Source organism: Bufo bufo, chromosome 1 (genome assembly GCF_905171765.1).
Source record: "Bufo bufo chromosome 1, aBufBuf1.1, whole genome shotgun sequence".
NCBI lineage: Eukaryota > Metazoa > Chordata > Amphibia > Anura > Bufonidae > Bufo > Bufo bufo.
Window position 1 is genome coordinate 280,408,856 of NC_053389.1, and position 21,589 is coordinate 280,430,444.

General features: G+C 42.5%; 1 protein-coding gene across 3 annotated transcripts in view; it reads right to left on the bottom strand.

Moving 5' to 3' along the window:
• SGCD (sarcoglycan delta) overlaps positions 1-21,589 on the bottom strand; it is an 836,092-nt gene that overhangs the window by 706,712 nt on the left and 107,791 nt on the right. The window contains exon 2 of one of the 3 annotated variants that reach the window (XM_040440029.1): positions 8,329-8,375. The exons of the other annotated variants lie outside the window; for them this stretch is intronic. The gene's annotated coding sequence lies outside the window, so the exon portion shown is untranslated. The remainder of the gene's footprint in view (positions 1-8,328; positions 8,376-21,589) is intronic. 3 annotated transcript variants of the gene reach the window in all.

Consider the following 21,589-nt stretch of genomic DNA (forward strand, 5'->3'; position numbering starts at 1 on the left):
ATAGGAACCAGACAAACACTTCCTTGATCAATATTGTAAAGGTAACAATGCAAATCTATACCTCAGATCAAAAAGAGGAACGTTTAAGGAGAAAAGAGGGACAGAGGGACTTGGGTCCAAAATAGGAACTGGCCATCCAAAAGAGGGACACTTGGGAGGTCTTATAAAGTGATCTGTAGAAACCAGGAAGTGGCGCCAATTATTAGACATAGTGGCCAGTGCAAAAACTGCAGGATTTTTGGTTTTAGTTTACATATTAAAAGTGACATGGAAAATTAAAAATAACATAAAAAAATATTAAAAAATACAGTATGTTAACCGTAAAAAAGTGATTTAAACAGCAGGTCATTTTCTGATGACACATTCCCTTTAAGGCGCCCATACACATTTAACAGCTGTCGACCCACTTAACTCCCTCGCAGCTGCCCAATACACATACATGTTCGGCTCAGCTCAACATGCATGTGTATCCTACACATCTGGCAGCGGCTTATCTCCCGGCAGAACAAATTAATTTCGCCCAGTCCTTTTTCTGCCTGACATTATCTGTTAGCGGAGAGTCGGGAGCTCCCCATACATATTTAGGCTGTCGGCCAAACCCTCCACAATACACTAGTGTGTATGGCGGCCTTTAAAGATATGGTGAGAAAAGAAGGGAAGGGGCACAGAGACAGCAGTGAACTATTTTAGTATATATTGTAATTTATGCAGGTGTTTGACTAAATTAATTAATCTTAATTTTGAATTTAAGAAGGAAATTCAGCTCCAGAACATAGACTGCTACTCTAACAGGTGAAATACTGTACAGAGAAGACGAACATAAGTCCATGAGTTGAAAAGAGCTAAACCGCAAACTGACACCAATCATGGCTTCTAATGGTGCCTGTCGGGACAATGTGCCCAAAAAGTCCTTTCTTGGTGCGGTTGCTGCAGCTTTAAACCACTGGCCATACGAACGTCAGTGCAGCCTGTGGCTAGTGCTGAAACCTTGCGGCAGGCTGTTCTGGCAGATGAACAGCCTGCCGGAGCTAATCGTATCTGGCATAGCATTGCCTTTTCCTACCGAAACACATTGACTATAATGGGATCCCAATGTGACCTCATGGTGCTCCGGCCATTGACAGATGAACTCTGGCAGGCTGTTCTAGTTGTGCTAGTGTGAACCTAGCCTTGGTCAAATAGGTGTTGCTGATTCATTGAGGAGAAGAAGAATGTTCCTTCCATTTTGCCACCTACCAGGCATACACTATGAAGTGGCAGGTTTGCTTTAAAACTGTATTAAAGGAGTTGTACAGGATAAGAAAAACATGTCTGCTTTCTTCCATAAATAGCGCCACACCTGTCCACAGGTTGCATCTGGTATTGCAGATCAATATCAGATTGAGTCCACTGCCGGGAGTGACGCTATTTCTAGAAGAAAGCAACCATACTTTTCTAACCCTGTCCAATATGACTATATGTACAACTTTTCCATAATGTCATTGAGCTGACCTGTGTTCTCATTCAATGACTTCATACCAAAGCAATTTAGTAAAAATGATTTCTAAGTTTTAATTAAAAAGTCATTTCACCCAAAATACATATTTCCCCTATGACTTATGACTTAGTTTATCCTTGGTTTACCTTGATTAAGATTCCATGAGATCCTTCTTGCTCACATGCAAATGATACCGGTTAATATTTGAAGAGCAATTCCAATCATCATTGACATTAACACCAACAGTACTAAGTAAATAGTGAAAATGGCAAAAAATTATAAGAAGATACCTGTGAAAAAAATACGTTAATAGCTGAGCAGTAGATGGACGCATGATCAGTGGGGGTCCATGAATGGTGCCAAGCTTCAGTACCAAACAACAAAGAGGTTTCGATAGCTTAAAGGGGTTGTGCCATGAAAAATACTCTACAATTTTAAAACCAGCGTCTGGATCTGAATACTTTTATAACTGTCATTAAATATTTTGCATAGTCACTGAGTTATTTAATAAAATGTATCTGTATAGCGCCACCTACTGCTTGTTTTGTTTTCCTATTTCTTTGTCCTGCTCACTGAGAAGGCCGCACATGCTCAGTTTCATCCTTCAACTGCCTCCTGAGCTGTGATAGGGAGAGCTGAGACACGCCCCCTGAGCTGCAGCAGAACAGACACTCCCCTTGAGTTGTCAGCTTGTTATAAATCTAGCAGAGCAATGAATGGGGAGATCTCTGGATCCAAGTGAGGTACAGGGCTGGTTCTAGCTTTGTTAGAGATTGTCATGTACTATATATTTGATTTTCATTTTTTACATCAGTCATGGGATAACTCCTTTAAGGCCCTATCACTGGACGATTTTGGGTTAATTATCAGGAATCCGAACGCTCATTCTTGGTAATGGTCTCATATAATCAAGAGCCGATCATCCGATGAACGAACAAATGAAAGATGTCCGATTATCGGCAGCACATCTCCCTGTGTAATCTGGCATATGCCGATAATGAATAGAACTGAATGAGGAAGGAGCAACTGCGGTAGCAATAGTTCCTTCCACATTCTGTATGCATCAGGCCAGTGTAATCGAGCGCCGATGTATGTGTTATCTTCCATCAGCATCCACACTGCCTGAAGATCAGGTAGTGTAGTACCACCCTTAGAGTAAGGGCTCATTCAGACGGCCGTATGCTATCCGCAGAAATGCGGATCAGTTTGAGATGCTGTCCTATTCACTTCTATGGGGCCCTTTTCTTCCATTGCACGGCTCAGCAAAAAAAAAAAATGAAACATGTCCTATACTTGTCAGTGAAAATCAGGACAGGAAGTCTATGGATCAGCAAAAAAAGGGAATGCAATCCGTTTTTTTGCAGACATGCTGAACCGTCCGCAAATAAACGGATCCGCATTTCTGCGGACAGCATACAGCCATCTGAATGCGCCCTAAGCTGCTGCCCCTTTATCCTGCTGATTGGTAGAGTTCTCAGGGCTCTCTACTTGTAACCCCTTAAGGGACAATTCTCATTTTTGCATTTTTGTTTTTTCCTGCCCGTATTCCGAGAGAGATAACTTTTTTATATTTTCTGTTCACATAGCCATATGACGGTTTATTTATCTTTTTGTTGTATTTTTAAATGGCAACATTCAATTCCCCATATCTTTTATGGGAAAATAGGAAAAAAACATTGCTGTGGCGTAAAATTTTTGAAACCAGCAATTCTGCCATGTCTTTTTGGATATGATTTTTACTGTGTTCACTCTATGTTAAAAATTACACAAAGACCATATTCTGCTGGTTAAAACAATTACAAATCTACACAGAGGGAGATTTATCAAACTGGTGTCAAGTAGAACTGGCTTAGTTGCCCATAGCAACCAATCAACTTCCACCTTTCATGTTTCACAGCTCCTTTGGAAAATGAAAGGTGGAATCTGATTGGTTGCTATAGGGCAAGTAAGCCAGTTCTACTTTACACCAGCTTGATAAATCTCCCCAATAGTTTTTATATTTTACTACTTTTAAAAAATAAAAACCATTACAATTTCTTTCTTTATATTGTTATATTCTGACACCCATTCCTTTTTTATATAACCCGTCTATAGACATGTTTGTCATTTGCATGTAAAGGATGTATGGAGAGGGCTAACAAGCTGAGCCTGCTGCATACTCAGTGTATAGACTCTGTGATACAGCTGAAACCTGCTGGCAATGACCGGGATGGGAGATAACTCTTATTCCTGTCATGTGGCACCTCAGAGGCCACAGTTAATAATGACCATGGCAGCTCAGGAGTTAGAGCTGGCTTGATTCATTTTTCCAACACATTACACGCTGCTCGTTTCTATGGTTATGACCACCCTGCAATCCAGCAGTGGTGGTCGTGCTTGCATACTATAGCAAAATTGTGTAACCATGGCCACAACTGCTGGATTGCAGAATGGGCTTAACCACAGAAACGAGCAGTGTATAATGTGATGGAAAAATGAATCCAGCCAGCAAAGGAGGCAATATGGACAATCGCAATACATTAGTAAGTGCCTTGTATTAAATCTGTCTACATGATAATTGCCTTAACCTGAACTGAAACGAGCCCTTTAATGAGGACTTTCACCGGTGCTGACATTATCATGTAAATAGATGGCAGGGTAGGGCATACTAATGGCATGTGAGATTGCTTACAATTTTTTCTATGCGCTGCTCCGTTCCCCCACTGTGTTCCCGTATTGGTTTCCTGCCTGGTATGTCAATCCATACCATGGGTACAGGGAGAAGGAGACAGCCGTGTTTCTCAGTGGTCGTCTCCTTCTCCCTGGCTGGGAGCTGGCCAATTGCAGTGGAAAGCGTCACAGCCAGGGAGAACGGAGGGGGGGGGGGGGGGGGGGGGGACAGCGCGGGGGAACAGGTGACACACCGCTGAAATCAGCATTTCTGTCACTCTTTTATGCTGCCCTCAGTGAGGTCAGCATGAAGTTGATGACAGGTTCCCTTTAAAGTGTAACTGTCAGGCTAGGCTTGTATACCTGAGTTAGTCTGTCAATGATTTTCAAAAGATCTGCATTTAGCTTATAATAACAGCTTTCATTAATGTCCCCTGTCCCTTTCGACTGCTCCCTTAAAAGACCATTGCTAGGGGTTGTCTGTCTTCCCTTTAGTATAAACAGAAGACAGAGAGGCATTGCATGCCTGCATTAGGCTTCAGAGTGAGGAGGTGTGTCTCTCAGTAATCCAATAAAATGGCAAAAAAATTCTTTGTGTATTGAAATTGGAAAAAAATGCCAATTCCACCAAAGTTTTTTGGGTTTTGTTTTTACGATGCTCACTGTACGCTAAAAATAACATGACAACTTTATTCTGTGAGTCAGTACGACAATACCAAATTTGTATAGTTTTTACTGTTTTACTAAAAAAAATATAAATATTTGATCACTTTTTATAAATTTTTTGGGGGGGAGGGACAAGGTGACCAAAAATAGTAAATTTTGTGGTTTTAAGAAATAATTATGATATAAAAAATATTTTTTTAGAATTTTAATAGTTAAAATTATTTTTATTTGTAAAATTGGAAGAGGGTGTGATTTGAATTATTATTTTTAATTTATTTTATTTTATTTTTTTTAGTTGAATTTTTTGTTGCCTAGGGGACTTGAACATGCCATCTTCTGATTGCTTGTCCCATAGACCACAATAGAATGCTACTATCTCTGTATACACACTTACAGAGAGAATGTTGCCAATCACTGATAACACCTCCTCTGTGTACAACTATCAGTGACTGACAGCTATCTCTGTATACACACTAACACAGAGAATCCTATCAATCACTGATAACACCTCCCCTGTGTACAACTATCACTGACTGACAGCTATCTCTGTATACACACTTACACAGAGAATGCTATCAATCACTGATAATACCTCCTCCATGTACAACTATCAGTGACTGACATCTATCTCTGTATACACACTTACACAGAGAATGCTATCTATCACTGATAACACATCATCCATGTACAACTATCAGTGACTGATATCTATCTCTGTATATACACTTACACAGAGAATGCTATCAATCACTGATAACACCTCCTCCATGTACAACTATTAGTGACTGACATTGACAGCTACCTCTGTATACACATTTACACAGAGAATGTTACCAAAAACTGATAACACCTCCCCGTGTACAACTATCAGTGACTAACAGCTATCTCTGTATACACACTTACACATAGAATGCTATTAATCACTGATAACACCTCCCCCATGTACAACTATCAGTGAATGACACCTGTCTCTGTATACACACTTAAACAGAGAATGCTATCAATCACTGATACGACCTCCCTGTGTACAGGTATCAGTGACTGACAGATATCTCTGTATATACACTTATACAGAAAATGTTATTCATAACTGATAACACCTACCTCATGTACAACTATCAGTGACTGACAGCTATCTCTATGCACGCTTACATAGAAAATGCTATCAATTACTGATAACACCTCCCTGTGTATAGCTATCAGTGACTGACAGCTATCTCTGTATACACACTTACACAGAGAACGCTATCAATCACTGATAACACCTCCCCTGTGTACAACTATCAGTGACTGACATCTATGCATTCACACTTACACAGGGAATGTTATTCATAACTTATAACACCTCCCCTGTGTACAACTATCAGTCACTGACAGCTATCTATGTATACACACTTACACAGAGAATGCTATCAATCACTGATAACACATCCCCTGTGTACAACTATCAGTGACTGACAGCAATCTTTGTATACACACGTATACAGAGAATCCTATCAATTACTGATAACAACTCCCCTGTGTACAACTATCAGTGACTGACAGCTATCTATGTATACACACTTAAATGGAGAATATTATCAATCATTGAGAACACCTCCCCTGTGTACAACTATCATTGACTGACAGCTATATCTGTGTACACATTTACACAGAGAATGCTATCAATCACTGATAACACTTCCCTGTGTACAACTATCAGTGACTGACAGCTATCTCTGTATACACAGCTACACAGAGAACATTATTAAAAACTGATAAGACCAACTATCATTGACTGACAGCTATATCTGTATACACACTTACACAGAGAATGCTATCAAGCACTGATAACACCTCCCCTGTGTACAGCTATCAGTGACTGACCACTTTCTCTGTATATACGCTTACACAGAGAATGTTATTAATAACTGATAAAACCAACCCTGTGTACAATTGTAAAAGTCAGAAAGCGCAAAACTGTATATCAATCTGCTCAGCTCCTGCTCTATAATCTGCCGTCTGGAGATTGTACTGCATTATGTTCACCAAATGTATTCTTTGGGCCTCTCTGACCCAGTGTCTATGCCTTTTGGCATATGCCAGGCCGGTATGTGCAGCATATCTTTTTTACTGTATAGAATAGCATAGTAGACTAAGCTACTCCATATAGCGGCATCCAGTAAAAACATGTCTACAGCATCATCTTCAATGGAACTCTATGGGTGACTTTACAGAATCCTTTGGGTTACGATATGGGACATGATGGGATCAGTTGGCATAGCTTTTGGCTTTACTTTAGTGTACCTTTTATTTTATAATACTGTGACTAGTTCCTTGTTTGTGCATGCAGTTTCTTTAAAAATCGCATTCAAGGCTTCAGCTTTTTCTAACGGTCAGGAAGTCCCAGAATGCCTTGCTTCCTCTTTAACCAATTCTCAGCATATGACTTTGCTTTTTCACTAATACCGTCAAACCATGTCTGCAAGATCAGCACTTTATAGCAATAATCTTGTTCCCATTTTCCTGCCTGGGTCCCGATAATAAAGTCTCCCAACTGAGCTGCAAGACCTTGACAGGGTGACGTGTTTGATAAATGCATCCTGTTATTTCTGTCTGTTATATCCAGGGGCAGTGCCTGTCTGCACACATTTAGCTTAATATAGTGTGTAGAGGGGGCATAAGAGGGCTACTTGGAGAAGGAGACAAGTGATAAAAAATGTAAATGAAAGAAAGAGGCATAATGGATGACTAAGAATTATCCTTTCATCTATGACCCTGCTTATTCCCGTCAATTTGCGTCTATTAAATTTACATGTTATTGTGTATCTCATTAACTTGAAGTAACGGGAGCGCGGCCTTTTATGTAACCCTTAATATGCTGAGAGAAAATTCCACAAGTATTAGGACAATTAGGGTATGTTCACATGCAGCAGATTTGATGCAGAAATGTATGCAAATGAAAATCCATTCAACGCAACTGTTTCTGTAGCATGTGCGTGGATTTCTTCATACTCCATTCAGATATATCAGGCAATGGTAGACATTTCTACAACAAATCTACCACCTCTGAAAATAGCCTTGTGGTTTAATTTGGTTTTAAAGGGGTTATCCGGGAATTTGATATTGATGACCCATCCTCAGGACTTCCAGGACCACTACCAGCTGTTAGAAGACGCTGCACCACTCTGTGAGCGCCTGGGCCTCTTCTAAAGCCAGTGACGTCACTGTACATCAGACATATACAGTAGCCTAGGAGCAGCTCAGTCCTATTCAAGTGGATGGAGCTGAGCTGCAATACCAAGCACAGCCACTATGCAATGTACAGCGCTGTGCTTGGTAAACTGTGAAGAGACCAGTGAGCGCATCCTATTAAAACAGCTGATCGGTGGGGGTGCCGGGAATCGGACTCCCACCGATCTGATACTGATGACTTATCCTGGAGATCGGTCAACAATGTCAAATTCCCGGATAACGTCTCTAACTCGGTTTTCAATAGACAAATAAGGTGGTTGAGTGGATATTGTGGAACATAATTATTAAGAGGAGTATGTTACCTCCAAAATCACTTTCAAAGTAGGCATACCGCCATGTAGAGTAGGCGCTGAAACATAACATTACATTTTTAGTGAAAATCTAGTCCTCCAATCCTGAGAATCCCTTTTTTTTTTTCATTTTTATGGAAATAAGGTTTTTAGAGCACCATGGACGTTGCCACTAAATTTGGTGCACCATCACGGCCATAACACAGCCCAGTGCCTTAGACCTCTTTCCCACATCTGTGTCCATGATGACATTCGTGACAAGAAGGTAAGTGGTTTATCCGTTAGGGACCAGGTTTTGTCCGTGTGTCCATTTTCTGCCCTCCATGTGTCAGCCGTATTCCAGGGACACTGCTATGCTCAAAATTTGTTTTCAGAGGATCTCCTACCAATGGCCTGTGAAAATCACTGACAGAACACTGATAGCACCTGTGTTGTGTCCACACACACATTATAGTCAATGGATACATGAGTGCTATGTGGAGACCACGGACAGCACACATCTGCGATTCACTGATGTGTGAAAGAGGCCTATTATTTGATTGACAATTCCTGAGATTTTACAGCAGGGAAAGTGAGGTGCACCAAACAGAGAGGAACCACCCACAGTGCACTGAAAACCATAGCTGTATAAAAATAAAAAAGAATTTCCCTGGATTAGAGGAAAACATTTCCAAAGGAAAATGTATGGTTATGTTTTGAAGCACCTACCCTACATGGTGGTGTGCTTACTTTGAAATCATTTTAGGACGTGACAGACTTTAGGCTTTAAACCTTACCCTTACTGTACTCAAAACTGTAGTCAACATTTTGTAATGCAAGAGGACCAAACATAAAAAGCCCATATCAGGGGCGTAGCTAAAAGCTCATGGGCCCTGGTGCAAGAGTTCAGCTTGGGCCCCCGTCCCTCAGTGCTTGTTGGCAAGGGGCAGGGGAGCACATAGCCTTCCTGCTGCCTGAGGCAAACATTGAAAGGGCACCCCCTCATGCCAAATTCTTAACCTAACCCCTTCCCTCCAGCCAGAGGTGTAAATTGACCAGTATGCACTTTCTATAATGCCAGTGTCTTATGTGGAACAAGGGTCTTTGGGCCCCCTCAGGCTCCTGGGCCCGGTAGCAACTGCTACCTCTGCACCCCCTATAGCTACGCCCCTGGCCCATATCTTACGGTCACTATTGATCACAAGCATTCGGAAATGGGGGACTGCAAAACAAAAATCAAAATGGATCCCCACCCACTGGTTGCTATGCCACTACATCGCTATTTTGGGACAAATTTCTCTAGTTTTTGTTCCAATCCTTCCAAAAAGACAAGCTTGGCCTTCCTGGTCTTCCATTATTTGCTAAAATTGAATTTGCACAAGGAGGAGAAGAATGTCACAAAAGAACAGACCACCAATGGAAGATAGAAATAAGACCCCCTCCACGAAACCTGCAGCAGTCGTTATGGTACATACTCTCTTGCGTGGAAAGTTTTTTGAGGCTGAAGGGTGTTTTCTTTTTGTCATACTGTAGTTATTGTACATCGATGCACAGTGCTGGGAGGGATTGTAGGGTAATCTCTTATAGTATATCACTAGGCGATTTATTACCACATTTATTAGACACCTTACTGCTCAACCCTGTATAATACTAAACACAGAGAAAACGAGTCCAGAATTGTGGCCGGTGCAGTGGCTACAGTTATACTGTAGGCCTAGGTGCCTAAGGAGCCTTCTGCTGCAACAAGTAGTTTGTGAAGGACCCAGGCCCAGCATGTGTTCACTTCTCCTCACTGACATTGAAAGTATGGATGTCCCTGGTACTCCAGAGTGAAAGATCCTCCTTAGCAGTCATGCTCCACTGTCTCTAACAGATAAGGGTCCTTACACAAGTCCTCCTCCCTCAATTCGTTTATGAAATCCTGATGTGAACAAAACAGACCTGGTGAACTTTAAAGAAAATGACATATCGTTTACATGAATTTTTTATATTAAAAATTTTTGGGGGGAATTTTTTGTTATTTTATTTTCAATTTTCCATGCCACTATCTATATAAAAAAAAAAAATCTAAAATCATGCCATTTTCACGCTGGCCACTAGGCTTAAAATCTGTCAAGAATTCCTGTTCTTTGAGAACAGCCACATTGGCCATAGACACAATGGGCAGGAGGGGACCTTGTTGATTTTCTAGGCCTGTGCAGAGGTCAGGAAGGAGTAGATAAGCTGTAATATGCCCTATTGTGAATGGGGATATCTGTCACTGTAAGGGCTCATGCACATGGACTGTTGAATGTTTTGCGGTCTGCAAATTGCAGATCCGTAAAAAAAATGGATATCAACCATGTGCATTCCTCTTTTTGCGGAACAGAATGGCCGGCCCCTAATAGAACAGTCCTATCCTTGTCCATAATGCGGACAATAATAAGACATGTTCTATTTTTTTGCAAAACGGCCATGTGGACATACTGACACAGAATGCACACACAGTCATTTCCATTTATATTCCAGTCCCATTGAAGTGAATGGTTCCGTACACTACCAGCAAAAAAACCCATAAAGGACACAGAAAAAAAATTTGTTCATGTGCATGAGCCCTAATACTGCCTATGATGATAATGCAATGGCTACTGAAAACAGAACAGGAAGTCGCATCATATTCTGGTCTAGTGGCCAGTGTGAAAGCTGCACAATTTTAAAATTTATTTAGAGTGTCATGGAAAATTAAAACAAAAAGTATTAAAAAAAATCTATTTAACATAAAAATGTGATTGAAACAATAGGTTTTGTTGTTACCATGAAGTTACCATTTTTGAAAATGATTAAGGGCTCTTTCACACCTGCGTTCTTTTCTTCCGGCATAGAGTTCCGTCGTCGGGGCTCTATGCCGGAAGAATCCTGATCAGGATTATCCCCATGCATTCTGAATGGAGTGAAATCCGTTCAGGATGCATCAGGATGTCTTCAGTTCCGGAACGGAACGTTTTTTGGCCGGAGAAAATACCGCAGCATGCTGCGCTTTTTGCTCCGGCCAAAAATCCGGAACACTTGCCGCAATGCCGGATCCAGAATTAATGCCCATTGAAAGGCATTGATCCGGATTCGGCCTTAAGCTAAACGTCGTTTCGGCGCATTGCCGGAGCCGACATTTAGCTTTTTCTGAATGGTTACCATGGCTGCCGGGACGCTAAAGTCCTGGCAGCCATGGTAAAGTGTAGTGGGGAGCAGTATACTTACAGTCCGTGCGGCTCCCGGGGCGCTCCAGAGTGACGTCAGGGCGCCCCAAGCGCATGGATCATGTGATCGCATTGGACACGTCATCCATGCGCATGGGGCGCTCTGACGTCATTCTGGAGCGCCCCGGGAGCCGCACGGGCTGTAAGTATACCGCTCCCCGCTCCTACTATGGCAGCCAGGACTTTAATAGCGTCCTGGCTGCCATAGTAACACTGAAAGCATTTTGAAGACGGTTCCGTCTTCAAATGCTTTCAGTACACTTGCGTTTTTCCGGATCCGGAGTGTAATTCCGGCAAGTGGAGTACATGCCGGATCCGGACAACGCAAGTGTGAAAGAGGCCTAAGCTGGGTGTCAGGTTGACAGACGGCATAACTATAAATATTAGTCAGCAAAAAGATAGGGGTCAGGGTTCAGAACATAAAAAAAGAATTTATATTAATACGAGTCTGCATTTCCTAATTATTCTTTCCTCTGTTCTCCAATTTGGCAGGTTTTCATGAATTGTCATTGCACTGTGTATAAACATGTTAAAATGGTGTTCAGCAGTATTTACATCAGTACAAAAATGCAAATGCCCTTTATTTTCACTGCATTCACCATATGTAATTGCAAGCCCCTCGACTTCAGAATTAAGTTGTCAACTGACCTAGAGTAACATTTCTGGGACATTGAGCTTGGTGCCGGGCTGTGTTAGTCAGTTACCATATGGATAATAGGTGTAGTGTATTTTTCCTGAAGTTGTAGATGCAGCAGGTTCAGGCAATTTTCCTGGCAAATGAAGGATTTCTACTGTGGCAGCAAAAAATTGCAGACTGCAAATTGACTGATGTTTTTCCTTTAAAACACGTTCATGAAGTTCTTAAAGGGGTTGTCCGATTCCATGATTTTGATGACTTATCTTCAGGATAGGTCATCAATATCATGAAACCAGACAATCCCTTTAAAGAAACTCCTGATAAGAGTACAGCATAGTGGTTGGTCAGTTTGAGATAGTCACATCATCAGAACTGTACTTGGGGTTGTCCACTTTGCTTGGTTGTCCCCTTTTCTGATTTGTTATAGTGGGTCCAAACCTGCAGGTGAAATTAAGTACACGGGCATCCACACAATACTGGAACCCGCTAGATCTGCCAAAGTAACAGACTTCAGCTGGCCATACACATGAGACGACTGTCAGACGACATCTGTCTCTACCGATCTCCCTATGCACATGGATGCTTGTTCAAGAATGCATATATCCTAAATGGGTAGAGGGGAGAAAGCCAGACACCTCTGGCCAGTGGCTTATCTAACACAAGGACTGGATATTTAAAATTTAACATGCCCAACCCTTTTCTGCCTTCACATCTGCCATTAGACAAGAGTTGAGAGGCCCCATAAACAATAGATGGTTGGCCAATCCCACCAAAATCAGTTAGGTCTGGCAGAGTTGTGTCTTGATTAGTATTGCAGATGGGGTATATGGAGCTTGGTTCTCTTGATGAAACAACCCCTTTAAAGGGGTAATCCCACAAATCCATTGCAATTCATAACCTGCTTAAATGTTTGTTTAAATTTACTTTTTATTCACATATTTTCCCACTATGGTTATGGAAAATGCCCCTGACCATAAGGCTGGCAGGTCCATGGACTTGGCAGAAAACTTAGGGGCACATCTATTAAGACCGGCATTTTAGACGCCGCTCTTAATTTGGCCCTGCGTTGGCAGTGGACCACTGAAATTATGTAGAGGCGCTGGCCTATACATAACTTCGGCGTATTCACTCTGATTCTAAATGTAATACAGCTTTTTTGCCGTCTTACATTTAGACCTACCAGCCTGTCCTCTTCCCTGCCACACCCTCTTTTTTAGACCTGGCTTGAACGGGGAAGAAGTCATAGATTCTGCCGCAATATGGCGTGCAACAGATTTTGTGCCAGATATACGCTGCGGTGTCGTATATCTGTTCGTAAATGACCCCCTTAATGTTTCTGTTAAAGAGTGGCTGACAGCACCATTATTGCCATACTGGTCTGCTTTGTATGTTTACTTGGACTGGATTGGATTTAACATGGGAGCAGCGCCAGACAGACCATGTAACCACAAGCAAGATGGTCATATTACATTTTCCCAACAATGGCTGTTACTTTAAAGTGGTTGTCCGGGTTCAGAGCTGAACCCGGACATACCCATATTTTCACCCAGACAGCCCCCCTGATGCTAGCATCGGAGCATCTCATGCTCCGATGCGCTCCCTTGATGTGCGATAGATCATGCAGGGCACGGGCTCTTTTGTTTACAATAACACACTGTCGGGAGAAGCTTTCGCCCGGCAGTGTGTTCGGTGACGTCACCGGTTCTGATGGGCGTGCCGGTGATGTCACTGGGCTTCCTGACAGCCCCATGGAGAGCCCGGTTCGTCACCGGAACTCCTGAAAATGCCTTTGCCCTGCGCAATTTAGCGCAGGGCAAAGGAGAGCATTGAAGCATGAACTGCTCCGATGCTCAAGTCAGGGGGGCTGCCGGGGTGAAAATGGAGGTATGTCCGGGTTCAGCTCTGTACCTGGACAACCCCTTTAACTTTTATTTTATTTGCCTCCAAAGCTGCAGATATGCCTCTGTCTTTCCTCCATGCAGCAGACACAATAGCCCCTGCTCCAGAACCCTAAGCAGTTTTACTTCTTGTAAAAGGTGCACTAATGTATGTATGCTGTGCTTCACTAATGAGCAGAGAACACTATAGTGCAGTGCATAAATAGCTTCTCTCCTTGTCAGAGAAGTTGGGGATACCACTGCACTTGACAAGCAGAGAACAAAATGGCAATAAGTATAATAAGTGAAATTATGTGAGCTCCTGCCTGTCCTTGCTCAGCTCCTCTAAAGCCTGGCATAACACATCAGTGCAAGGTATCCTGCACCAATGTTCTCTGGCAAAGTTTTCAGCAAAGGGCAAAGACAGGAGCAACAAGGCGCATATTGTACAATTCAGAATCTATACACCATATATTTCTACGGTGTATGGATTATGCATGCATTGCTGTGAAGCGGACGTCAGGAAGGTCAAACTTCGGGGTCCTCATTTACTTGTAAACAATAAAAATCAATAAAGAGAGTATAAGTAGAAAATACACATTAAAAATATTTTTATTGAAAGTTTAGGCACACTTTAAATAGATTTTACGAGATTTTGATAATGATGACCCTTTTATTATCTAATCTGTGGGGGGCTGACTCCACAATCATCCCCCTTATGCGCTGCAGCCTCTTCCTAGGCCTGTAATGTCACGTGGCTTAGGCGCAGTTCAGTCCCATTCAAGTGAATGGGTCTGACCTACGATACGAAGCACAGCCGCTATACAATGGACAGTGTTGTGCTTGGTAAGCTACAAGGAGGCCACAGCAATCACAGAAACAGTGCAACTTCTTCAAGCAGCTGCTCGACAAGGGTGCTGGGAGTTGGACCCCCTGCAATCTGATATTACTGACCTATCTGGAAGATAGGTCATCTGTGTAGAAGATCTGGAACAACCCTTTAAGAACTGATCTTGTAGAATATGAGTAAAATAATACCTCACACCGCACAGTGCTGACAACAGACATAACAGTTTCTAAGCCATTGAGTTTTCTGTAAACCTAACAATAAATCAGAATGATGCAAACGAGTATGTTATACCATATATTCCACTGTGAATTACTATTCATGGCTATTAAAGAGGTTGTCAAAGAATAGAAATAGTGAAGCAGCCGAATCGAATTTTCCAAATCTTCGCATCTCTAGTCCTGAGCTACAACAGCAGACATACCAGTGGCAGTGTTATTTTCTAATCTCAGACGCCGCCTTGAAATATATTTACCTATATGTGCTCACTGGACAGAAGGCCAAATAGGATTTCTTCATTTTAAACAAGGACACCTCCATGAACTGATTTCATTAGCATGTAGTGCCACTGGTTCCTCAGGCTTAGGCTACATGCACACGACCGTTGTGTGTTTTGTGGTCCGCAAATTGAAGATCCGCAAAACACAGGTGGCGTCCGTGTGCGTTCCGCAATTTGCTTAGCGGCACGGACAGCCATTAATATGACTGCCTATTCTTGTCTGCAAAACGTACAAGAATAGAACAGGTTATATATTTTTTGAGGACCACGGAACGGAGCAACGGATACGGACAGCACACGGAGTGCTGTCCGCATCTTTTGCGGCCCCATTGAAGTGAATGGGTCCGCATCCAAGCCGCAAAAACTGCGACTCTGATGCGGACCAAAACACTGTTCGTGTGCATGATGCCTTACCCTGTAACACAGCAAGCAGAGAGGATGTGCTTCTCGGTCTCCAAAATGGCTCACTGTGGCTAAGCTGAATGACAGAAAACCACAGGCCTCAAGAGCTAAGATGTCACAAGCCTAATCGGACCGCATGAAAGCACTATCCAAATAGGCCCGCTGCTACTCACATCATTCAGACGCTGACCTTGCCTGGTTCCCTCAAATAGACATACATTAGTGAGAAGGAAAGTGACCATCTGCTTCCAGGTTACAGCAGACAGACCTAGTGGATAATGATCACCTTTCACCTTAGTAATAACTAAAACACTATGCCATTGGCAGCCATTACTCACTCTGCCTCATAAACATGGCTCCCTGTAATGAATCTCTATGTTTCCCACCCGTAAAGGAGCACGTCTAATTGCTGTATACCAGAGCCTATACCGGGAACAGGTGCTATTACAATCGCATTCACAGATTATTACCTAGCAAACTCACTGCTGTGTGCACCTTTTTTCAGAAGTCACATAGCAGTCAATGAAGATAGCTGTGCACGTGTGGCTTCCTAACTAGGGATGAGCGAACCGCGCTTCAGCTCCTAGATCCACAGTGGCTTCGCTCAAAACTGCTGGACCGAGATCCATCTCCATACAGCACTAAAATGTACGGCCTCTGACGAGGCGAAGTCAGTTATTCCCAAAGTATCACGAGACTTCGGCCTACATGTTAATGCTATAATCCTGTGAATGTGCCATAAATGTCCAGATGGACCTTTAAGGAGGACCTATTATTATTATTTATTATTATCACCTCTCCTGATATGTTTTAGCGACTACCTGCATTCCCCATGTAATAACAATTCAGGAGCATTTATTGTTATCAGTAACTTGGGCCATTCTCGTATTATTCCTGCTAGAAGTTATACATGACTTATTAGCAGTTTGCAATGAAGGCCCAATGAGCGTTGCCAATTGGGGTTGTGTCTCTACACAGTTTGACACTATCCAATCAGTGCTGCCAGTGTCAGACTGTGGAGGGACACCCCCCAACTGGTAACATCCATCTGGACCTTCATTTGAAACGTCTAGAAATGTATTCATAACTTCAAGAGAGAATAATAAAGGAATAGCACAACATACAGTCATAACAATAAATGCTCCAGAATGGATATTACATGGGGAATGCAAGTAGTAATTAAAACAGACATGTCAGGAGTAGGGATAGGCGGACCCGTGGATGTTCGGGTTCGCCGGGTTTGGCTGAACTTCGGGTCAAGGTTTTCCCTGTCACGGATGCAATGCAGGTGTACCTCACACCAAAAATGGGTATATCTCACCCACCGATCTAACAGACAGACTAACTATATTAATTTCCCTGTCACGGATGCAGTGCAGGTGTGCCTCACACCAAAAATGGTTATATGTCACACACCGAACTAACAGACGCATTAACTATATTAATTTCCCTCTCACGTATGCAATGCAGGTGTACTTCACACCAAAAATGGGAATATGTCATCCACCGATCTAACAGACGGATTGACTATATTAATTTCCCTGTCACATATGCAGTGCAGGTGTACCTCACACCAAAAATGGGTATATGTCACCCACTGAACTAACGGACAGATTAACTATATTAATTTCCCTATCACGTATGCAGTGCAGGTGTACCTCACACCAAAAATGGGTATTTGTCACCCAGTGAACTAACAGACAGATTAACTATTATATTTTTGTGTCAGGGGTACAAAGATGGTGCATTGCACCCACAAGAAAATCGCTATAGGTCACCAACAGAATTAACAGCCAGATTAATTATTATATTTCTGTGTCAGGGGTGCAAAGCTGGTGTATTGCACCCACAGAAAATCACTACAGGTCACCCACAGAATAAATAGCCAGATGAGATTCTTAACACTTTCCCTCACTTCAGCTGCCTGCTTCCTGTCCCTGTACTACTCAGAGCTGACGGGCAGTGCTACACATGATCCAGCTTGTACAGAGGCTGGGTCACATGATGCACTGGCCAATCACAGCCATGCCATTACTAGGCATGACTGTGATGGATTCTAAGTGCCCACAGCTTAAAAGCTTGTTGATTGGCTGCCCTGCAGCCTTTCAACAAGCTTTATTAAATGCCCGAACACCAAACTCGAACCCAAACGTTTGCTGCAAAGTTCGGGTCCGGGTACCTGAACTCGCAAAGTTCGGTGCGGACTTTGCAGTTCGGGTTCGCTCAGCACTAGTCAGGCGAGGCTACATGTCCTCTTTAATATCTTAAATATAAAACATAAAAGACAGAGGGGTGGTACAGGATTAGAAAAAAGGTTTATTTTCTTCAAAAAGCAGTGCCACTCTTGTCCTTAGGCTATGTCTGATATTGCTGCTCACCCTCATTAAAATGAATAGGGCTAAGATGGTATATGAAACACAACCCATCGAAAAAAGTTGCATAGTTTATGGGGAAAAACTGTGTGATACGTGTACTAGGTTGGGCTTGATTTCTGCTATTTCTGCACAGCATTTTACTACTTTAGTGTTTTAACCTCTTCAACGAGGTTAAAAAATAATAATTGATCAATATTCAGGGGGAGTCCATCCGAACAGAGAAAAAAATCTGGATCCAGTAAAAAAAAATACAGATGCACATTGTGCACAGTTATGCACATTGTTTTCCATCTAAAAAAAAAAAAAAACAGGTCTCATAAGGAAATGGCTCAAATGGATACCAAATGTGCATAACTGATCTTTTTTTTTTTTACAGGAACCTGTTTTTTTTGTTTTTTACCTGCTCTCTCCTGCATAACAGAAACGGGACTGACCCGTTATGCAGGCCATAGACTTCTATTATGACAGAATGAATAACGGAATGCCTCTAAAGGCATCCCGTTATACATTCTGTCATAGAATTGCGTTATCGTCCGTGGTAATGGAATCCATAACGCAATTCTGCTTTTACCACCAAACGAATCGCAAACAAATTTCATAACATGAAATTCGCTCATCCCTAGTACCTGACATGGTATTCTCAACTGATCAGTTTTCTAAGTCCGCAAAAAAAATCTGTTCTGAAAGCTGCTTTATCTTTAAAAACATCACTCACTTTTATTCAGAATAACTTCAGAATAACTTTTGGGCCTAGGCTCGCTGCCTCAGGAGTCCCCCATTTTGCTGAGTACTAAAAGGCCTTATGAGCCAAACGCATATCAGGACTGTGGAAACTAAAATCATTTAGAGGAGGATTATCAGTGGCACTATCTTTTTGGTGACACCCCAGCGCCTCCTGCATATAGAGAAACATGCAGGAACAAAATGGATCTATGAAAAGGATAGCATTCTGCCTTATGGAGGTGGACTAAGGTTTGGAATGCATATAGGGTAAGGGGCACATAGCAAGCACTTCTGGGGGACATATAACAGCAAACGTATATGTGGCTGACTGTTATGATCAGAATGTGGCAGTTATGGGAGGATATGGCTGCACAGTTGCCAACTGTCCTAAATTTGCAGGGACTCTCCCTGATTTTCTGAAACAATCCCTCCTGGCCTCAACATGGGTTGGGCTAATGTTAACCATGCCCATAAGTGGGCATTCCCAGGCGGAGTTGGGCTCAGATGCCCATAATTTACCAACAAAAATATTGGTAAGTATGTATGGCTGGCCCTTATGGAAGGCATGTTGCTGGCACAGGATATAGGAGGGTATGTTAAGACAAGTGGCTGACACTGAAGAGGGCTATGTGGTTGAAATGGTGGGACATGTGGAAGCCACGTATCGGGGTGGGCTCCCCAGGACACAGCGATGTCACGAACAAGGAAAACAACTCCACAACCAGTTTTTGCCAAAATAGAATTTTACTTAAACGTGGTAATGAACACAACTACAAATGCTGGGAACATACAATAAATTTACATACACCCAGCCCAAAGGCTGAGACCCTTGTGCTGCACAGCGCAGTGCCCTCCGATGGATGCAGGAGGAAAGCGTGGTAATTTACCTACTGGCGGGCACAACAAAACAGCCACGCTTTACCTGATATTACCCTAAGATAACTATATGGGTGTGTGGTAGGGGCTAGCCTGCGGTGCAGCACAACAGCTTACAATCTTACAATGCTCTACAGTATTCCCCCTCCCATAACTGGCGTTGTAGCACGTGTCTGAGTGTTCCTCCTGAGCAAAACGCCAGCCTGGCTTGAGTTTGTGGGGAAGTTTATCAGCTCTTCAATGTGAAATGTCTCTTTAAATTATGGAGTCCTTGCAATGAACAGTAGCAACACTTGTGACCTGACACAAACAGAGACCCTATCTAACTAACTACAGTCCTGGTCTCAGTCTCAGTGCGTGCACGATCTTACTGACCCGGGTCTGCTCTGCATCCGCTGGTGACCCGGAACTGATCAAATGCCTCTCCAACAAGCATGTGGTACTGCAGTGTATGTCGCTTTGCTGCTCAGCTTTCATCAGCATTCCTGGAAGCAATCCTCGTTTTACAGGACAGGATCAGGGTCTTGGACAGAATCAGCTTCACTTAGCTGCAGCTCTGGTCAGTGAGGGATGCTCTCACACCTGGATGACGTCGGATCCTCTGCTGACACAGTTCCTCAGTTTCAGCTACCTCTAAGATGGCTGCTCCCTTTCTCTTCCTCTCCAGGCTCTGTGTAACTCCACCTCTCATGAATATGGAAATATATGCAGTCTGTTAGCTGTGTTTAGGAAACAGCGGCATCTTGTGGCCAAACAGCAGAATGTCAGTCCAGATCATTTAATTTAATCTTTATAGTGTTACAATGAGAGCTGTTTGCCCATACAATGAGAGCTGTTTCCCCATCGCACACATGTACTATACAATCTGTATGCCAGGGCATGTGACACTATGTATGCAGACCTCCCAAGTGTCCCTCTTTCGGACCCAAGTTCCTCTGTCCCTAAAATTTTGATCTGAGGTATAGATTTGCATTATTACATCTACAATACTGACCCAGAAAGTGTTTGTCTGGTCCCTCTCTGTATATTTGATCCCATCTTGAATACTATTTCATTATTTAATGCAGTTGGGATTTTAGAAATTACTATATTCAGATTATTTTTGTGCCATTTTGTAAGAGAAAACTATTGAAGTTTATAGATAAGAGGGAAAAATGGATCTTTCAGACAATGAACCAAAAAGTTGGGAGGCATGTGTATGGTGAGGCACAATGGTATTAGAGTCTTGTGGTTATCACTGTATATAGGAGCATACACGTATCGCAAAAAGTTCTGTGGCTGTCACTATAGCTGTACTTTTTATGGGGCTCTGAAAACACCTAAAAGCCAAGGCAAAAAAAAATAACAAAAAAAATGGCAAAAATACATAAAATACTCTAAAATTGTATTGCTATTTCTAAAGGGAAATGGTAAATTGATTTCTCTTATGCAGCCAAATTTCTCACCAAAACTTCATGCTCCCACTCTAAATCCTCATGGTTTTTCAAAGGGGTATTCCCATCTCAGACATTGATGGCATATTGCTAGGATATGCCATCAATGTCAGATAGGTGCGGGTCCCTCCTTCTCCTCATTGTACCTGTGAAACTGGCTGACCTGTTGCATGTTTGCTTGCCAGCTGAAGGCATCTGTGTTGGTCCCATGTCCATATGTGCCCTCATTGTTTAGAAAAATGATGTTTTAATATATGCAAATGTACCTCTAGGAGCAACCGGGGAGCTGTGGTTACACTCATCATACCTGGCCCTCTCAATCAGAGTGCAGGGGGCATGGCAGTTGCAGAAAGAGCAGAGCCTCTAGGTGTAATGGCAACGCCCCCGTTGCT